The 18,126-nt window shown below is 52.6% G+C and overlaps 1 pseudogene; it reads left to right on the top strand.

The window, feature by feature from the left end:
- Positions 1-1,938: 1,938 nt before the first annotated feature.
- On the top strand, positions 1,939-18,053 carry LOC100686760 (annotated as a pseudogene).
- Positions 18,054-18,126: the final 73 nt, after the last annotated feature.

The raw sequence follows: 18,126 nt of genomic DNA, 5'->3' as shown, positions 1-18,126 counted from the left end.
AAGGAAGACATTTTAGCAAAACAATAAAAGCGTAAGGGAAAAGGAGACATCAACAAGCAAAAAAAAAAATGTAATGCTATGAAAAAAACACTTCAAAGACGAGTGCTTAGGTAAACCTCGCAAACTAAAATCCATTGTCATTGCCACGCATCTACACACATTTTTTTAAAAAAGATTCTATTTATCTATTCATGAGAGACACACACACACACAGAGAGAGAGAGAGAGAGAATGGCAGAGACACAGGCAGAGGGAGAAGCAGGCTCCATGCAGGGGGCCCCATGCGGGACTCGATCCCGGGTCTCCAGGATCAGGCCCTGGGCTAAAGATGGAGCCAAACCACTGAGCCACCCAGGGACTCCCCACCAAAAAAAATTTTTTAAGTGGATGGGAATGCGTCCAGGAGGGGGAAGGATGACAGCAAGGACACCTCTGACAGGCTGAGTTAGTGCTGCAGTGTAGCCAGAAGGTCAAGGACAGATGAATAAATCAAAGAGCCAGCGGTGGATGCAGGAGGTGGAGATGCTTCAGGGCTCGGTTCCCGGGGGAGCTTTCTCACCTGCAGGGTAGGAGCCCCCACCCCACCCCCCCCACCCCCAAACAGGTGAGTCCCCAGCAGGCCAGGCTCCCCACAGCTCCGTTGGCTCCTCCATCTGCCGAGTCTGAGGGTCTCGGTCCAGGCACATAGGCCGGTGTTGGAGGGTCACGCAGGTGCGCAGGATCTCACGGCCGCCCCACGCAGGTGCCCGCGGCTTAGGGCCCCGGCATCCGGGCGTTCTCACGCCGCCGGGCAAGGACAGAGCAGAAGCAAATAATGAAAAAAAAGAAAGGCCAAACAAAGAAAGTTTCGAAAGCAAATGTTGACCTTAAACAGAAGGCTCCTTTGAACGGCCAGGAGGACAAGTGTAGCCAAACACAGGCCAGGCTGTCGGAGCTCCTGTCCCCGTGGGGGAGCCCCAACAGATTAGCCGTGGGGACTGTTCATTTGTTTCTCGAGATAAGGCAACTACAGGCTGATTAGGGAATGGCATCTGGGCGGGGCTGTGCAAGGCTCCCCCGGGGCCCCTGTGACAGCAGGAGAAAGGCCACGTCAGGGCCTGAGCCCGCAGGCCCAGGCAAAGGAGACTGGGTCCCAGGGGGCTGCTCAGGCTCCTCCTCCCAGGCCTATAGCTGTCCTCCAGGCTGGAAGGATGGCCCGGGCCACCGCACAGGGCCGGAGGACCACACCAGAGCTGCCTGAAGCCGGGGCAGAGCCGAGTGGCGAGGGCTGGGGCCCGGGGCCTCTGGGCACGGCCACCCACAGGTGGACGGAGAGGGACAGGCCACTTGCGCTTCTCGAAGCGGCTCATGTGTTGCAAGGTGAAGGGATGACCCCCCCAGTCCCACACTCAAGGCAGTGGAAGCGTAGGTCCGAGCGAAGACCTGCGGACGTTCAGTGCGGCTGCATTTGTCATGCTCCCCACACTGGAAACAACCCAGGTGCCTATCATCCGGGGAAAGAATAAACAGACGGGTCTGTCCATATGTACCGGGGGGGATGGTGGCCCCAAGAAGTTATATCCACACTCTGATCCCTCAAACCTGTGAATGGGGCCCGTCTTAGGAGAAAGCGTCCTTGCAGATAAAATTAAAGTAAGGCTCTTCATAGATTTTTGGATCCCAACCCTTTATCTGATATGTCGTTTGCAAATACCTTCTCCCATTCCATAGGTTCCTTTTCAGTTTTGTTGCCTGATAAAAGAGCAAGAGCTTTTTTATCCTGATGAAGTCCCAGAAGCTCATTTTTGCTTTTGTTTCCTTTGCCTCCAGCAACGAGCCTAATAAGTAGTTCCTACGCTAGAGCTCAAAAAACAAACAATCCAGTTAAGAAATGGGCAGAAGACACGAATAGACATTTTTTTCCAAAGGCCTGCAGGTGGCCAGGAGACACGTGAAAAGATGCGCAACGTCGCTCGGCAGCGGGCAGCAGGGAAATGCGAATTAAAACCGCGGTGAGATCGCACCGTCAGGATGGCAACATCAAGGGCACAGGAGTCACAGGTGTGGGGGGATGCGGAGGAAGGGGAGCCTCTTGCACTGTTGGTGGGAACGCGAGCTGGCGCAGCCACTCTGGGAAGCAGGGGGGAGGCTCCTCAACAAGTTAGAAAGAGAAATGCCCTGTGACCCCGGGATGGCAGCACTGGGGATTCACCCGAAGGACACAAAGACACAAAGTTGAAGCGGTACGTGCACCGGGTTGGTTATAGCAGCGCCGCGACAACAGCCCATGGGAAGGGCCCCAGTGTCCACTGACTGATGCACATGGACAAAGAGGAGCTGGGGTGGCCCGGGTGGTTCAGCATTTAGCACCGCCTTCTACCAGGGCCTGATCCTGGAGACCCGGGATCAAGTCCCCCTCGGGCTCCCCGCAGGGAGCCTCTTCTCCCTCTGCCTGTGTCTCTGCCTCTCTCTGTGTCTCTCATGAATAAATAAATAAAATCTTTTAAAAAATGAATCTTCAAAGGGGTGCCTGCCTGGGTGGCATAGTCAGTTAAGCCTGCGACTCTTGGTTTCGGTTCAGGTCCTGAACTTGGGTCTGGGGTCCTGGGAGGAGCCCCACCGGCCGACTCTGCTCCCAGGGGGGAGTCTGCTTAAGCTGCTCTCTCCCTCTCCCCCACTCTTTTGCCTGCACGCATGTGTGCTCTCTCTCCCTCTCTCTCTCTCTCTCAAATAAATAAGTAAATCTTGAAAAAAAAAAAGACATATTTGGTCTTTGTCATTTCTGGCAGAGCTTTTAAAACCCTTGGAATTTCCTGTGATAAATGAGGTCGACGTTTCTTTTGTTATGCTAATGAGACGACTTTTCCAAAGTCCCTAAGGCAGGGGGTGGTGGCCAGTGGAGTCCTCTGCGGGGTTGTGAGCCCTCAGGTGGGGCCCACCGCCACCTCCCCCCCACCCCACCCCCTGCCTTGAAGCACCAGGGAGGGGAGGGCCCTGGAGGTTTCAGTTCAATCACCAAAGGCCCATGATTTAAGCAGTGGTGACTGCGTAATGACGACTCCCTAAACACCCCAAAGGAGGGGTTCAGAGAGGGCACGCGCAGTGGGGGGGTGGTAGGGGGCGGGAGGCGGGGGCATGGAGGCTCCACACCCTTTACCCCCCCTTGCCCCATGTGTCTCTCCCGGGTGGCTGTTCCCAAGTTATATCCTGTATAAACAACAAGCTGGTGACCTAGTGAGTAAAACGTTCATCTGAGTCCCATGAGCTGCTCTAGCAAATCAATCAAACCCAAGGAGGGGGGGCGTTGGAACCCCCAATCCATAGCCAGTTGGTGGGTCAGAAGATGAGGGACAGGATCAGAAAAATGTCCCCCTGTGGCCCAGAAGGCTCACCTACAGCCCGCACAGCTCGGAGGAGATCAAGCCCGTCTGGAGCCGGGTTCTCACAGGGTCCCTGACTGCCTGCGGGTCTCACTGATGCTTAATATCGAACTGGGCGATAAATACCACAGAAATTCCTCAAAAGCAGTTTCATTAGTAGAAATTTGAAGAACACCTAACGCTCCCTGTGCGTCCGCTCTGCCTTGAGCAACCGAAGTGGCAGGTGACAAGCTGGACTGGCAATGGACTTCCAAGGTGGGGAGGGGGGCAGGGATGCAGTCTTGTAGGGCTGAGCCCGCCACCTGTGGGATCGGGATGGGATGCTATCTCCAGGTCAGAACCGAGTGAGGTGGTAGGACACGCAGCTGGGGCCCCAGAGTTAGCTGCTGCGGGTGGCGGGGACCCCACAGTGGAATTGGGTGCAGAATCTTGTCATGCCCACGTCCACTTCCTCGAGGCCTCTGGCCGGTGACCTCCACCTGCACGGCCGGTCCCAGGACCCACAGCTCTCACAGATAGTTCCAGGAGGCCACCTCGTCTTCATCTTCCCCCTCTTCGCCTCCCTCTGTCTCTTGCCCGCCCTAGATCCGTCACCTTTTCAGAAAGCCGTAAACCATGGGTTCCCTCAATTCACCAGTCACCAGTCTCAGGCCCTGGCAAAGCCTTGAACTTGAGGAGCAGGGAGCAAACTCCGTAAGCAGGCTCCTGGGAGGGATAGTGAAAGGCAGAAACCCCACTTCAATCTTTTGTTTCCCGGACCTGAGTATTCTCTCTTGGGAAGAGAGTTGCATATTTTTGGTCCATGATTCAGTGCATGTATGACATTCTTTTTAAAGATTTTATTTATGTATTTAGAGAGGAAGAGAGAGAAAGCGTGAGTCGGGGGAGAGGCAGAGGGAGAAGGAGAGAGAGAATCTCAAGTAGACTCTGCGCTGAGTGTGGAGCCCGATGTGGGGCTTGATCCCGTGACCCCGAAGTCGTGACCCAAGTTGAAATCAAGAGTCAGGGGCTCAACCAACTGAGCTACCCGGGCACCTTTCAGTGCATGTATGACATCCTGAAGGACAGCACCCCCACCCCCCACCCCCAGGGTGCTTCTCTGAGCTGGCATCTTAGCTGAACCATTAATAGTTCCTTCTATCATTCTATTAGGCAGCTGCTTCCAGGTGACACTGTACACGCAGAACCCGTGGATCTCAGGGCCATGCGCCCACTGCCAGGCCTCTCCGCCATAAATCGGTTGCTTGAGCCGAAGCCCTACGCGCTGGTGGTGGTGCTGTGGGCAGGGAACGCAAACGCCGATCCGGCCTGGGCATCAGTTCCAGAAAGGACAAATTGCTGCCCCTTCCAGATAAAGGGGATCCGAGGAAATCCATCGGTCACCAATGTCCCCCAGTGTCCCTGGGGCACCTGCATTGTAGACCACTTTCAGTACCAACTGTCTTAGCCTACGTTCCCTCAAAAGCCAGAGCCTGAGATGACAGCTTACAGGCAGATGGCTCATTTTGTGAAAGGAACCCAAGGAGCCGTGGACGGAGGCCGGAATGGTGTGCAGAGGAAGGGGGAGAGCCACGTAGACGCGCCCTGGGAAGGTCATCACTTGGGTGGTTCATCCCACTGGGCACCACCCTGAAAGCCGAGTAGGACACGACCAGAAATAGAACAGTGCCCTTGCTTGGGGAGCGGGGGAGATAACATTTATCCTTCCCCCATGGTCGAGGGGTCAAGGGGTGCCCTTGTAACAATTCTAATCAAGACTCAGGGCTCACGATTCTAGTTCACCCTTTTGAGCTCCTTACGTGGGGTGAGTGCTTTCTAAATAAAGGACCACCTTGGTCCTCCGTAGGCCCCTTAGAGGAAGGGGAGGCAGGGAAGCCCCGGGGCAGAGACCTAGCCCGGGTGAGGTGCTGTCGGGGGGCTCCTGCCCCAGGTGGCTGTTCCGGCAACAGCCAAGGTCAACCAGGGGCTGAGAGGAGGTGAGGCCCAGGGAGGGGTGGGGAGGCAGGGCTAGAGGAGCCGGGGGCAAGATGGACACAAAATATTACACTGTTAACCTGATTAATCATCCAATGTAACACTCAAATATCTTTCATTTTATTATATTTTATTTGATGTAGTAAAATATTAATGCATAATATGTATGATGTATAATCTAATAAGGTATAAGATTTTACTATATTTGGAAATGATTTATGGTTAGGTTTTCTCACTTGGCTAAGATTTTTGGCTATGCCCAAAGACTGCTAAGACCCTGACCGCGTAAGTGTATTAAACATGTAGCTGAATACTTCAAAAGGCAAAATTATAAGAATCTTTTCAAAACAAATTTTTTTTTTTTTTTTTTTTTACTGCAGAACCACGTTTATTTAACGTGGGATGTGGGTACCTGACATGAATGTGGGGAAAGGCCTCCAAGAAGACCGAGGACCTAGGGCCTCGGAAGCCTCGCAGTTGTCCCACGGTGGGAGGAGTGGGACTATAAAGTACATTTCTGAACCTGCTCTGATCACAGCTGTCTTGCTGACTCGGGTCCTACGCGTCTCTTCACGCTATCCTTGGCCAAGGCCATCCTCCACCATCCAGACGTCCCGCATCTCTCGTATGGAGTTCTCCACTAGCCTCTCCGCGAGTCGGCTTCGCCCACGCAGCAGCCAGGGGACCTCTCTACAATAGAAATGCATCACATCTCTGTCCCCTCAACCCCTTCCCTGTTACTGGATTGTCAGTGCCCTAGTGTGAAGGACAAGATTCCTAACAAATCCTAAAGTCCCACAGGGGTGGGCCCTGCTTGTCTCTCCAGCCTCATCTGTCCGTCGTCCCCCGACTTCGGCACCAGCCACACCGCCTGGGTCAACCGCTCCTCACCACCTTCGCCCTGTCTCTTCCTTCTGCCTTCATGCCTTTCCCCTTGACCCTCATCACCTTGAACTCCTATTTGCTCTACTGGGGTCGGCCCCGATTATCACTTCATCTGGGAGCTGTCCCGGGTCTCTTCCTCACCCTCCACCACCACCCTCATTGGGTGCTCTTGGCTCCCTGACCTTTCAGTAACGAGGATGATTGCTTGGTCTCTCTTTTTCCAAACCCCTAGCACTGAGTGACCAGCACTTGGTAAGGGCTCAGCGGTGTCCCGAAGGGATGGGTAAGGGCGTGGGTGACTGAAGGACGCCGTGGGTCTCCTCTGCCCCGAGGTCCCGCTCACGCTCAAGCACGGGGCTTACTTACAGGAAAGGCACCCACCGGCGGAGCTGCTATGCCGCACCTGGGCGATGCCCGCTGGTGCCAGGGACAGGACTAGCCTCAGGCCATAGGCTTCCCCTGTCCCTCCAGCCCTCAGGACCCAGAGCCCTCGTCCCCACTCTGTGGGCAGCTGCCAGCTTGCATCTGCGGGTCTGCAGCCTGTGGGACCCGGTGGCCCTCACCCACTGCTGGGTGAGTGGCATGAAGACTCCTTTCCCAGGAGAGCGGGGAGACAGGCGATGTCCTCAGAATCGCCCAGAAAGGTTGTTTCCAATGTGCTGCTCGTGGTACAAATTTAAAGGGCATCACATCTAAGGCGGGTGGCGAGGGCCTTTCTTTTTCATCGTGATCATGTATTCATTTCCCCCTAAAAATAAAAAATGTCCTTGCCCGCTAGGAACCTCCAGCCTGGGAGGACAGGGAAGCAGGATAAAGCATCTTCCCAGAAAACAAGGCACTTGTGGTCTGAGGATAAGAAACTCACGCAGGCAAAACCAGTGCTCCGTTTACTTATTATTCCTTCCACCAACAGCGAACACCTATCACGTGTGGGGCCCCGCTTGGCACCAGGGCTCAGAGCCGCAGGACCATCCGCAGGGCGCATAGTGAGGCGCATGGGCTCTGGAGCTGACTGCCTGGGTCCCATTCCTGGTTCTGCTTTTTTTAAAATATATTTTTAAATTTAAAAAAAAAATTTTTTGGGGGGCTATGTAAACTTGGGCAAGTCTTTTAACCCCTCTGTGGGTTTTCTTTGAGTTGGGACTACTGATGCTACCGATCCACAGGCCCATCACCAGGACTGCGTCACCTCTGAGAAGTGCCTAGGACGGCACCCGGGGGAAGTTGGCCTGCCCCAAGTTGCTGTCCCTGCTGATGGTCAGTCCCCTCTCCCTGTTTCCCACAGCGCCGATCATTTGTAACTCCTCCCCCGCGGCCTCTGCACCTTCTTCTCAAGATTTTCATAAGGGGATCCCCGGGTGGCTCAGCGGTTGGGCACCTGCCTTGGGCTCGGGCCATGACCCCGGGGTCCTGGAATCGAGTCCCCCATCAGGCTCCCTGCAGGGAGCCTGCTTCTCTCTCTGCCTGTGTCTCATCTCTCTGTGTGTCTGTCACGAATAAATAAATAAATAAAATCTTAAAAAAAGAAAAAAGAAAAGAAACAAGGAGAGACAGGACAAAGATATGTGTGCTTTTTATTAAAAGAAATAAAAGAGGATCCCTGGGTGGCACAGCGGTTTGGTGCCTGCCTTTGGCCCAGGGCGGGATCCTGGAGACCCGGGATCGAATCCCACGTCGGGCTCCTGGTGCATGGAGCCTGCTTCTCCCTCTGCCTGTGTCTCTGCCTCTCTCTCTCTCTGTGTGTGTGACTATCATAAATAAATAAAAATTTAACAAAAAAAAAAAAAAAAAAAGATTTTCGTTAAGTGATCTCCCCTGCCTTCTCTGCGTATTTAGGAATCTGGGTCTGGGGTGGAGCCAATCAAAGCACCAACCTTCATCCCCCGTTTTCTTTTCTGTGTAGCACTTACTGCTTCTGCACTTGTGAGCTTGCCTATTGCCTTTCTCTCGGGCCAGAAGGCGAGGCCTAGAGAGGAGAGGCTGTCTCACTCGCCCCTGTGTTCCCAGGGCCTGCTATGGCTCCATAAATCTTTATTGGATGAGTTTGTAGAACGATGAGCTGTAGGGAGACTGCCCAGGGTCACTGGGTGGGGGTCGAGGTGGGGTGCGGGGACGGTTTGGCAATGCCAGACAGCGAGAGGTTGTGCAAGAGGCCACTCTTAAGTCACGCACACACAGGCACACCTGTCCTCAAGGAGAACCTCAGAGGCCCTAAATCTCTTTTCCAGGAAGCAGAGTATTTCCTGGACCACAGCCTCGTGTGCCCTCCTGCCCCCGGCCCAGAGTGGGCTCGTGGCTCCACATCAGTCTGAAGAATCAGCAACCAGACGTCGGATCTGTCGGTGTCTAAAAGTCAGGGCCCATTCTAGGACCATCAGTTTCTTTTTTTTATTTTTATTTTTATTTTATTTTTTTTAGGACCATCAGTTTCTTAGTGGCCATTCCTGAGCCACCTGAGTCTTGGAAGAATCTTTGAAATGAAGAATGTGTGTGTGAGTGTGTGTGTCCAGGCCTTTTCTTTCTGGGGCAATTTTACTTCTTGGACCAGACCTTCCCCTGATATGCAGCGGGAGGTAGTGTGAAGGGCTCTGCGTTTCTCTGCAAGCACAACCCCCTCCATGAAAGATCAGATATTCAAAAAGTATAGTAAATATTCTCTCCCCCCCCCCACTGTGGGGAACAGGGAGGATGGATTTCCTGGCTTATCCTACTGAGCAGACTGCTGTACCTGCCAGCCTTCTGAATCTCTACATTTCTGAGCTGCAGTGTCTTCAGGAGACACATTCAGACCCAACTTGCTTTTTTCCAAACTCACAGACTGTGGAGGAGTGGCCGAAAAGCCCGGCAGAAACAGCACATCCATCATATGAGCCTGTAACGTAGTTTGTTGACTGGAGATTTCGTTGAGCCCTAATTTATAATCTAAGCCTTTAAAACACTTAATCCCAAACAATTTATGTTCATTCTTCTTGAAAATGGAATATCACCGCCAAGTCTTTTTTAATTGACCTTGTTTCCATAACTTTCTGCAAATGTTTTAAGTTTCACCTGGGCCTGGTTGAAATTTAAATGGACTCAGGTGTTAAGTCTCAGCCAGTAGGTGGCAGCAAGTTTGAACTTGGCCTGGAAACCGGATTTTCTTTCTTTCTTTCTTTCTTTCTTTCTTTCTTTCTTTCTTTCTTTCTTTCTTTCTTTCTTTCTTTCTTTCTTTCTTTCTTTCTTTCTTTTTTCTTTTTTAACTGCAGGAAACTTAGATTTAATGGAATTTGCTCTATAATACACACAGTAAGAAGGCATGATTATAGGTCAACAAGGCCATAAATTTCAAGCCAAGGAAAACCATGTATATTTAATTGTTCAGTGAAAAAACCCAATCAGAAAATATGGATTTTAATTTAACTTCCTTGCACATATCTTGTTTTTTTTTTAATTTTTTTTATTGGAGTTCAATTTGCCAACATCTAGAATAACACCCAGTGCTCATCCCATCAAGTGCCCCCCTCAGTGCCCGTCACCCAGTCACCCCAAACCCTTGCCCACCTCCCTTTCCACTATCCCTTGGTCGTTTCCCAGAGTTAGGTGTCTCTCATGTTCTGTCTCCCTTTCTGATATTTCCCACTCGTTTTTTCTCCTTTCCCCTTTATTCCTTTTCACTATTTTTTATATTCCCCAAATGAATGAGACCATAGAATGTTTGTCCTTCTCCGACTGACTTACTTCACTCAGCATAATCCCCTCCAGGTCCATCCATGTTGAAGCAAATGGTGGGTATTTGTCGTTTCTGATGCCTGAGGAATATCCCACTGTATGCATAGACGACAGCTTCTCTATCCATTCATTTGTTGATGGACACCGAGGCTCCTCCCACAGTTTGGCTATCGTGGCCATTGCTGCTATAAACATCGGGGTGCAGGTGTCCCTGCGTTTCACTGCATCTGTATCTTTGGGGTAAATCCCCAGCAGGGCAATTGCTGGGTCGTAGGGCAGGTCTATTTTTAACTCTTTGAGGAACCTCCACACAGTTTTCCAGAGTGGCTGCCCAGGATCCGGCGCTCCCCCCAGATTTTCTTGTCTGATGTAGCTCAAGGTGAGCCAGGGCACAGTGAAGGCTCAGGCAGACAGCCTGGGTAAAAGCAGGAACCCCATGTGGCCTCCACTTACCATCTCTTTTTCTTTTTTTAAAATTTATTTGTTCATGAGAGACACAGAGAGAGGCAGAGACACAGGCAGAGGGAGAAGCAGGCTCCCTGCGGGGATTCTGGTGCGGGACTCGATCCCAGGACCCCGGGGTCACTCCTGAGCCCAAGGCAGACGCTCAACCACTGAGCCACCCAGGCGCCCCCCACCCTGCCCCCAGTCATCATCTTGATGAGCATCTTTTCAAGTCCACTCACGTCTCTGTATTCGAGGGCATTTATCAAGCAATATAAACGAATGTCCACTTCGTGCCGGGGAGGGTGCTGGTGGCAGAGAGAGCAGCTCCCTGCCTCGCTGAAGGTATGTCTCAGCGTGATTACTCAGCCCATCACCCCCGTGCGGACGGTCCCTAACTGATTTTTAAAAGCAGATGTAGGGATCCCTGGATGGCGCAGCGGTTTGGCGTCTGCTTTTGGCCCAGGGCGCGATCCTGGAGACCCGGGATCGAGTCCCATGTCGGGCTCCCGGTGCATGGAGCCTGCTTCTCCCTCTGCCTGTGTCTCTGCCTGTCTCTCTCTCTCTCTCTCTCTCTCTCTCTCTCTGTGACTATCATAAATAAATAAAAATTAAAAAAAAAAAGCAGATGTATTGAGGTGCCAAGCGAAGGTGGTACGGGGTGGTGGGCAAGGCATTCTCGTCTCAGAGCGCCTGGCAGATCCAAATGAATAGTCACCAAGGATGAAAAGCAGGTTCCTGCGCCTCACTAGGGTGAGTTCTGCACCAATGAGGAGAAGAAAATTTAGTTTCTGGAAGTTTCGATCGTGTCTTAGAAATGAACACATTTTTATGACACCCTGGGCTCCGAGTTGGTTAATGAGCAGTGAGTGTGGATGTGCCTGGAAAACGTTTGATGGGGTGGTAGGAACTTGTCCCGGCTTAGACGTCACCTTTAAGGTTTATGTAGCTTGGGATTTAGAAGTGAGGCTGCCTTCCCGTCAGGCAGCTTCCTGTTCCCTTGTGTTTCCTCAGGCAGGAGGGGAGCTCGGTGTCCCCCTCGGTGACATCGGGGGCTGAGCCAGCCCGGGTCGTGCTCCCACTGTGTGCGATGCTACTGGACCATCCCAAGCCCAGCTGATGGCCCAGCATGGACGGCTAATGGGGTGGTTGTCAGGTTGCCAGGGGCTCGTTAGGAGCAGCAGGGCCTGAGCCATGGCAGTGGGAGCAGGCGGGTGGGCGTGCGGAGGGCCAGGCAGCAAGCGCAGGGTTGGGGGCTGGGGTCCTTGTGTTCAGAGCAGTACTGGGAGGTGGGATCTCGGACTGGAGCCAGCTCAGCTATCCCAACGTTTTCTTTGATAATAAGAATCACACAGGATGAGGGGGTGGGCTGTGCTCATTAAATATACAGATAACTGGGTCTCTCCTCCAGAGACTCAGATGCAGTGGGTCTGAGGTGTGAGTTCCTTTATCTCTCACAGTCTCCCAGAGGACACGGATGGGCAGGTCCTTGGACCACACTTGGGGTCACAAGGACTTAAAGTCCCTTTATTCTTTTTTTTTTTTTTTAATTTCATTTATTCATGAGAGATACACAGAGAGAGAGAGAGAGAGAGAGGCAGAGACACAGGCAGAGGGAGAAGCAGGCTCCATGCAGGGAGCCCGATGTGGGACTCGATCCCGGGTCTACAGGGTCACACCCTGGGCCAAAGACAGATGCTCAACCACTGAGCCACCCAGGGGCCCCTTAAGGCCCTTTCAACTGGAAATTCTACAATGGGTTCATGTCCCTAGAACAACCGTGCTGTGTGTGTTGTAGGGAAAACAACTCAGACACCGCCATTTCCGTAAGCCTGTCCTACGGCAGTCTTGTGCTTGACTCTACATAATCTATCTCATTTAATTCTCTTGACACCCAACCTTGGGACTGTCTTATAGCTCCCACTGTTTGGAAAAATCAAAGTGAGGATCAGAGAGGTTAAGTAACCAAGGTCCAACAGTTAACAGGTGAAGGACTTGAGATTCAAAGTAACATCAGACTGGTCCAATGTTCATAAATGTTTTTAAAAAAGATTTTATGTATTTATTTGAGAGAGAGCACAAGCAGGGGGAGCAGCAGGCCAAGGGACAGGGAGAAGCAAGCTCCCCACTGAGCAGGGACCCCAGGACTTGAGCTCAACCCCAGGACCCTGAGATCATGACCTGAGCCAAAAGCAGATGCTTAACCGACTGAGCCACCCAGGCGTCCCACTCATTCATTTTTTAAAAAAGATGCAAATGAGTGGGAAATATCAGAAAGGGAGACAGAACATGAGAGACTCCTAACTCTGGGAAACGAACTAGGGGTGGTGGAAGGGGAGGTGGGCGGGGGGTGGGGGTGAATGGGTGATGGGCACTGAGGGGGGCACTTGGTGGGATGAGCACTGGGTGTTATGCTATATGTTGGCAAATTGAACCAAAAAAAAATAAATTTTTATTAAAAAAAGATGCAATTACTTATTTAAGGGGGGAGGCACAGAGAGAGAGAGAGAGAGAGAGTATCCAAGCGGCCTCCCCGCTGAACGCAGAGCCCGGACACTTAACCTCCTGAGCCACCCGGGTGCCCTCCAGTTAAATGAATTCATTAATCTAAAAAGAATTACTAAATCTGTCTATGAGCTCGGCCCCGTATGAAGCATCGGGACATAAGATGAGGAAAACAGACGAGGCACAGGTGCTCGCGGAGCTTAGAGGTTAGCAGGACAAATGACGTTGAAATGGAGAATGACCCCAAGAGTGAACACGGATCCCCGAACTGCCACTTGTCACTGTGCCCATTGCTGCTACCTTGATCTATGTCTCCGTCATCTCTTGCCTATGGGACTGCAGTGGCCCCACTCTTCCCCGGATCTTCATGTGGGCCCCCCTCCTATTACTTCGGGTTCAGCTCTGACGTCACCTGCTCCATGAGGTAGCATGTTGGTGTAGCAGGTAAATGTGAGAACCGTGGCGCCAAGGCCTGGGCCTGCAACCCAGCTCCTGTACTTCCCAGCCCTGTGATTCAGGGCAGGTTACTTCACCTCTTGGGCGGGAGTAGTACCTCCCCCAGAGTTGCTGTGAGGCTCAAACCAGCAAATATGCGTGAAGTTCTTACAGTAGTGTTGTCACAGGGCAAGCAGCCTGGACGCTTCAGCTTCTGTTCGTTCCTGGCCACCTGACCCAGGTGTAGCGCATCCCCTCTTGGCCACAGGTACCATATTGTCCTCTTTTGTTTCCTTCATAGTCCATATTGCCAAACCACTCTTCTGTGTTCGTGTGTGTCTGCACCTCCAGGACCCAACCAGGGAGCCTGAGCATTGTCCTGGAGCGGGGCTCGGGGGCTCGGCACGGCGGAGGTTCTCAATAACTCTTCGCTAAAGGAGGGAAAGACCGAACAGAGAGTCATGGCTCCCATGGGTGTTCTCTAGCCCAGGCCAGGCAGTCAGGATCGGCCCCCTTCTACGGATCCTGACTTTGACCCGACTATGTACTTTATCTGCAGCATGAAAGCTACAGCCTTTGCCATGAAGAGCAGATGATGGCAAGAAATAGACAGGCCTTGTCGGCCTCCCTTGACCTCTTCCTTGAGTAGCTTGAGACTTCCTGGAAAAGCTTTAAGGGCTCTCAGCCCAGAAGTCAAAACTTGAAGAACACGTAGTTATCAATGGTTAGGGCCGGCAGTCTGTCTTGGATCATGTTGGTCCGTGTCATCCCCTTGACATTATATTTAAACATGAATTTTTCTATTTAATAAACAAAAGGGCCCTGAGAGATTCTCTGGAGCCTCGCACTAACATTAATCATCTTCCCGAGCACATGCTGCCATTTGGGCTGGGGATCTGGCCAAACTTTCCGGGAGGGCTCGGGAAAGGGAGAAGTCCTCATGCACCGGCTAGAATTGCAAACTCATGCTTCAGCTTCTTCGGAGCCAATGATGGAATGAAACAGAAGCATAGCTTTGGCCAAGTCCTTCTTTCAGTATTTTAAGCCTTCCCCCCTAAAATCAGCTGTGTGTCAGGGTCAGCCCCACCTAGGCTGCTAGGACTGTGAAATCAGGAGACCTAAAAATAAAAAATATGTCCCCAGTTTTAGGTGCCTTCGTCATCTGCTAGCTGGTTCCTGCAATCCTAACAGCGAAGGCTGTCTTTCCACGAAGAGACATTTGAGAAGCGAAAAGTCTGTAATTTTCATTTATTCTGAGAGGTGAGATGTTGGCCTCAGACCTTTTAAGCTGAAAGATTTTTTTTTTTAAGATTTATTTATTTGACAGAGAGAGAGAACAAGCAGGGGGAGCAGTAGGCAGAGGGAGAGGGAGAGGCAGACTCCCCGCCGAGCAGGGAGCCCAACACGGGGCTCGATCATGACCTGGGATCACGACCTGAGCCGAAGGCAGGTGCTTAACCCACGGAGCCATGCAGGTGGCCCAAGGCTGAAAGATTTTGACAGAGAGAAGACAGGAGAAAGGATGGGAGGTGCACAGAGCGGGGAGGTAGGCAACAGGAAAGGGCGCTGAGTCAGTCAGCTATGGCCACGGTAATGCTGTGTAACAAATCATTCAAAGCTCAGTGACATATGTCAAGCATTTATTTCTTGCTCAAGCGTCTGTTGCTCAGCCGGGGTCCAGCACCACCACCCTCCTCAATAAAAAATCAGCCATTGTCCAGGATCCCAAAATTTCTCAAAATTCCCCCTGTAAAAACGAAGGATGGGCAGCCCAGGTGGCTCAGTGGTTTAGCGCCGCCTTCAGCCCAGGGCGTGATCCTGGAGACCTGGGATCAAGTCCCCTGTTGGGCTCCCTACATGGAGCCTGCTTCTCCCCCTGTGTCTCTGCCTCTCTCTCTCTCTCTCTCTGTCATGAATAAATAAATAAAATCTAAAAAAAAAAAAAAAAAAAAAAAAGAGGGGTAAGAGGGCCAGGAACTGGGGTTTCCAACTCACTTTAACGAGATTATCTTTCCCACAAGAAATTCAATAAAAAAGAGTATTTTCATAGTTAATAAGTGTAATTTGTTATTGCCAAGGAAAAAATAAGAAATTGACAGATTGGAACTGACAATAATAGGCCCAAACACATTGTCCCATGTGCCCTGAGTGCACCTGTGCAGAGCCCCCCACCTTTGGCCTTGGTCTTGCATTGCGCAAGCAGCTCGGCACCAGGGGCTGCAGGACACAGTGGCAGCGTTTTTCTTCCTCCGGTGACACTGGTTCTCCAGCCCCGTCGGTGGGGCCAGCATGCCAGCCGCCCATCCCAGCCCCTCGTGAATCAGCAGGACCCAGTTCACACTATGGAAGCTCACCCGGTGGGAGAGACAGGGAGGCATGAAAACCCGCCCTGCCCCCAACACCTGGCAGGGGCCACTTGGGGGCGGGTGAAGTCCCAGATGTCTACTAACAAGTCACTAGGGTGTGATGGAGCTTCAGAAAGAAGAAATAGCAACATTGACTTTGCGGTTTTATGAGTGATGAAAACCTGGCGAGCCCACCTGTTTAAAGTATCAGGGGGCAGGGTGGGGAAAAATGATGTAACTACCCCATGGCATCCATTTCCATCTGGGCTTTTGTTCAAACAGTTTGGGGGCTGGTGGTATCATTGGCACCTGTCTGGGTGGACCCTGTGCAGGGCACACTGGAGCATGCAGACGCTCCTGGGCCTGCCCTGCGGGTGCTTCGGATCTAAGGGGGGGGGGGGACAGGAACAGCAAGCAGGAAGGTTTGCAAATGTGAAGCAATGCTGCACAAAACTGTTCCTGTGAGGGGTCAGATGGTGCAGGTGGGGGTGGAGTGGGGGGGTCAGATGGAGGTGGGTCAGGTGGTGGGGGTCAGATGGTGGAGGTCAGATGGTGGGGGTCAGATGGTGGGAGTCAGATTGTGGAGGTCAGATGGTGGGGGTCAGATGGAGATGGGTCAGGTGGTGGGGAGTCAGATTGTAGAGGGTCAGATAGTGGGAGTCAGATGGCAAGGGGTCAGATGGTAGAGGTCAGACGGTCGGGATCACATGGTGGGGGTCAGATGGAGATGGGTCAGATGGTGAGGAGTCAGATGGTGGAGGCTGGCTGGTGGGGATCAGATGGCAGGGAGTCAGATGGTGGGGGTCAGAGCTTGCTAGAAGACCAGGGCACCTGCTCAGTCCCTATAAGGGGCTCAGTTTTCTATTAGGGACTTTTTCAGATGGGCCCCTGTCCTGCACCTCACTCACCTGTCCCTCCTCTGAAGGGGCCAGTGCATGCGTGTGTCTCAGCTGGGACTTCCTGCTCTGCCCTCATGAGTGGATGTGGCTCTGGGCAGGTTTCTCAACCTCTGTCAACCATAAAATGAGGTTAAGAATACCCCCCTTGGTTCCTGGCCCAAGCCTGAGTCCTGGCCTCCCGTGTCACCCTCTTACTCTCTGAACAGGGTGAGCTTCACCACCCGCTCCACCTTCTCTTTCAACTATCGGTCCCTGGGCTCCATGCAGTCACCCAGCCACTGGGTCCAGCCGATCAGCAGCAGTGCAGCTAGCGTCTATGCAGGCGCAGGGGGCTCGGGCTCCTGGATCTCTGTATCTGGCTCCAGCAGCTTCCAGGGCAGCTGGGGGTCCAGGGACCAGGCCACAGTGATGGCTGGGGGTCTGGCGGGCATAGGGGGCATCCAGGGCGAGAAGGAGACCAGGCAAGACCTGAATGACCACATGGCCTCCTACCAGGAAAGGGTGAGGAGACTGGAGGCTGATAATCAGAGGCTGGAGATGAAAATCTGGGAACACCTGGAGAGGGAGGGACCCCAGGTCAGAGACTGAGGGCATAACCTCAAGACCATCAAGGACCTGAGGGCTCAGATTTTTGCAAGTGCTGTGGGCAACGCCCGCATCGTTCTGCAGATTGACAATGCCCGGCTTGCTGTTGACGACTTCCGAGTCAAGTATGAGACGGAGCTGGCCATGTGCCAGTCTGTGGAGAGTGACATCCATGGGCTCCGCAAAGTCCTTGATGACACCAATGTCACTCGGCTGCAGCTAGAGACAGAGATCGAGGCTCTCAAGGAGGAGCTGCTCTTCATGAAGAAGAACCATGAGGAGGAAGTAAAGGGCCCACAAAACCAAATTGCCAACTCTGGGTTGATGGTGGGGTTGGATGCCCCCAAATCTCAGGGCCTCCGCAAGATCATGGCAGATATCCGGGCCCAGATGACGAGCTGGCTCAGAAGAACTGGGAGGAGCTGGACAAGTACTGGTCCCAGCAGATGGAGGAGAGTCACCACACAGGCCGCTGAGATCGGAGAAGCTGAGGTGACCCTCACGGAGCTGAGACGTACCGCCCAGTCCTTGGAGATCAACCTGGACTCCATGAGAAACCTGAACAGCCTGTTTGGGGAACAGCCTGAGGGAGGTTGAGACTACGTGCACCACTACGTGATGCAGATGGAGCCGCTCAGTGGGGTCCTGCTGCACCTGGAGTTCAAGCTGTCCCAGACCCGGGCAGAGGGGAGCCCCAGGCCCAGGAGTAGGAGGCCCTGCTGAATGTCAAGGTCAAGCTGGAGGCTGAGCCTGCCACCTATCGTCACCTGTTGGAAGACAGGGAGGACTTCAGTCTTACTGACGCCCTGGACAACAGCAACTCCTTGCAGGCCATCCAGAAGACCACCACCCGCAAGGCCGTGGATGGCAAGGTGGTGTCTGAGACCAATGACACCAAAATTCTGAGGCATTGAGACAGCAAAACAGGGTACCCTTTGAGGAGCAGGAGGCCAATAAAAGGTTCAAAGGTCAACAAAAAAAAGAATA

The sequence above is a fragment of the Canis lupus genome, chromosome 3 (assembly GCF_011100685.1).
Source record: "Canis lupus familiaris isolate Mischka breed German Shepherd chromosome 3, alternate assembly UU_Cfam_GSD_1.0, whole genome shotgun sequence".
Taxonomy (NCBI): domain Eukaryota; kingdom Metazoa; phylum Chordata; class Mammalia; order Carnivora; family Canidae; genus Canis; species Canis lupus.
The sequence above is the reverse complement of the archived record's forward strand: the minus strand, read 5'-3'. Positions and strand labels throughout refer to the sequence as shown.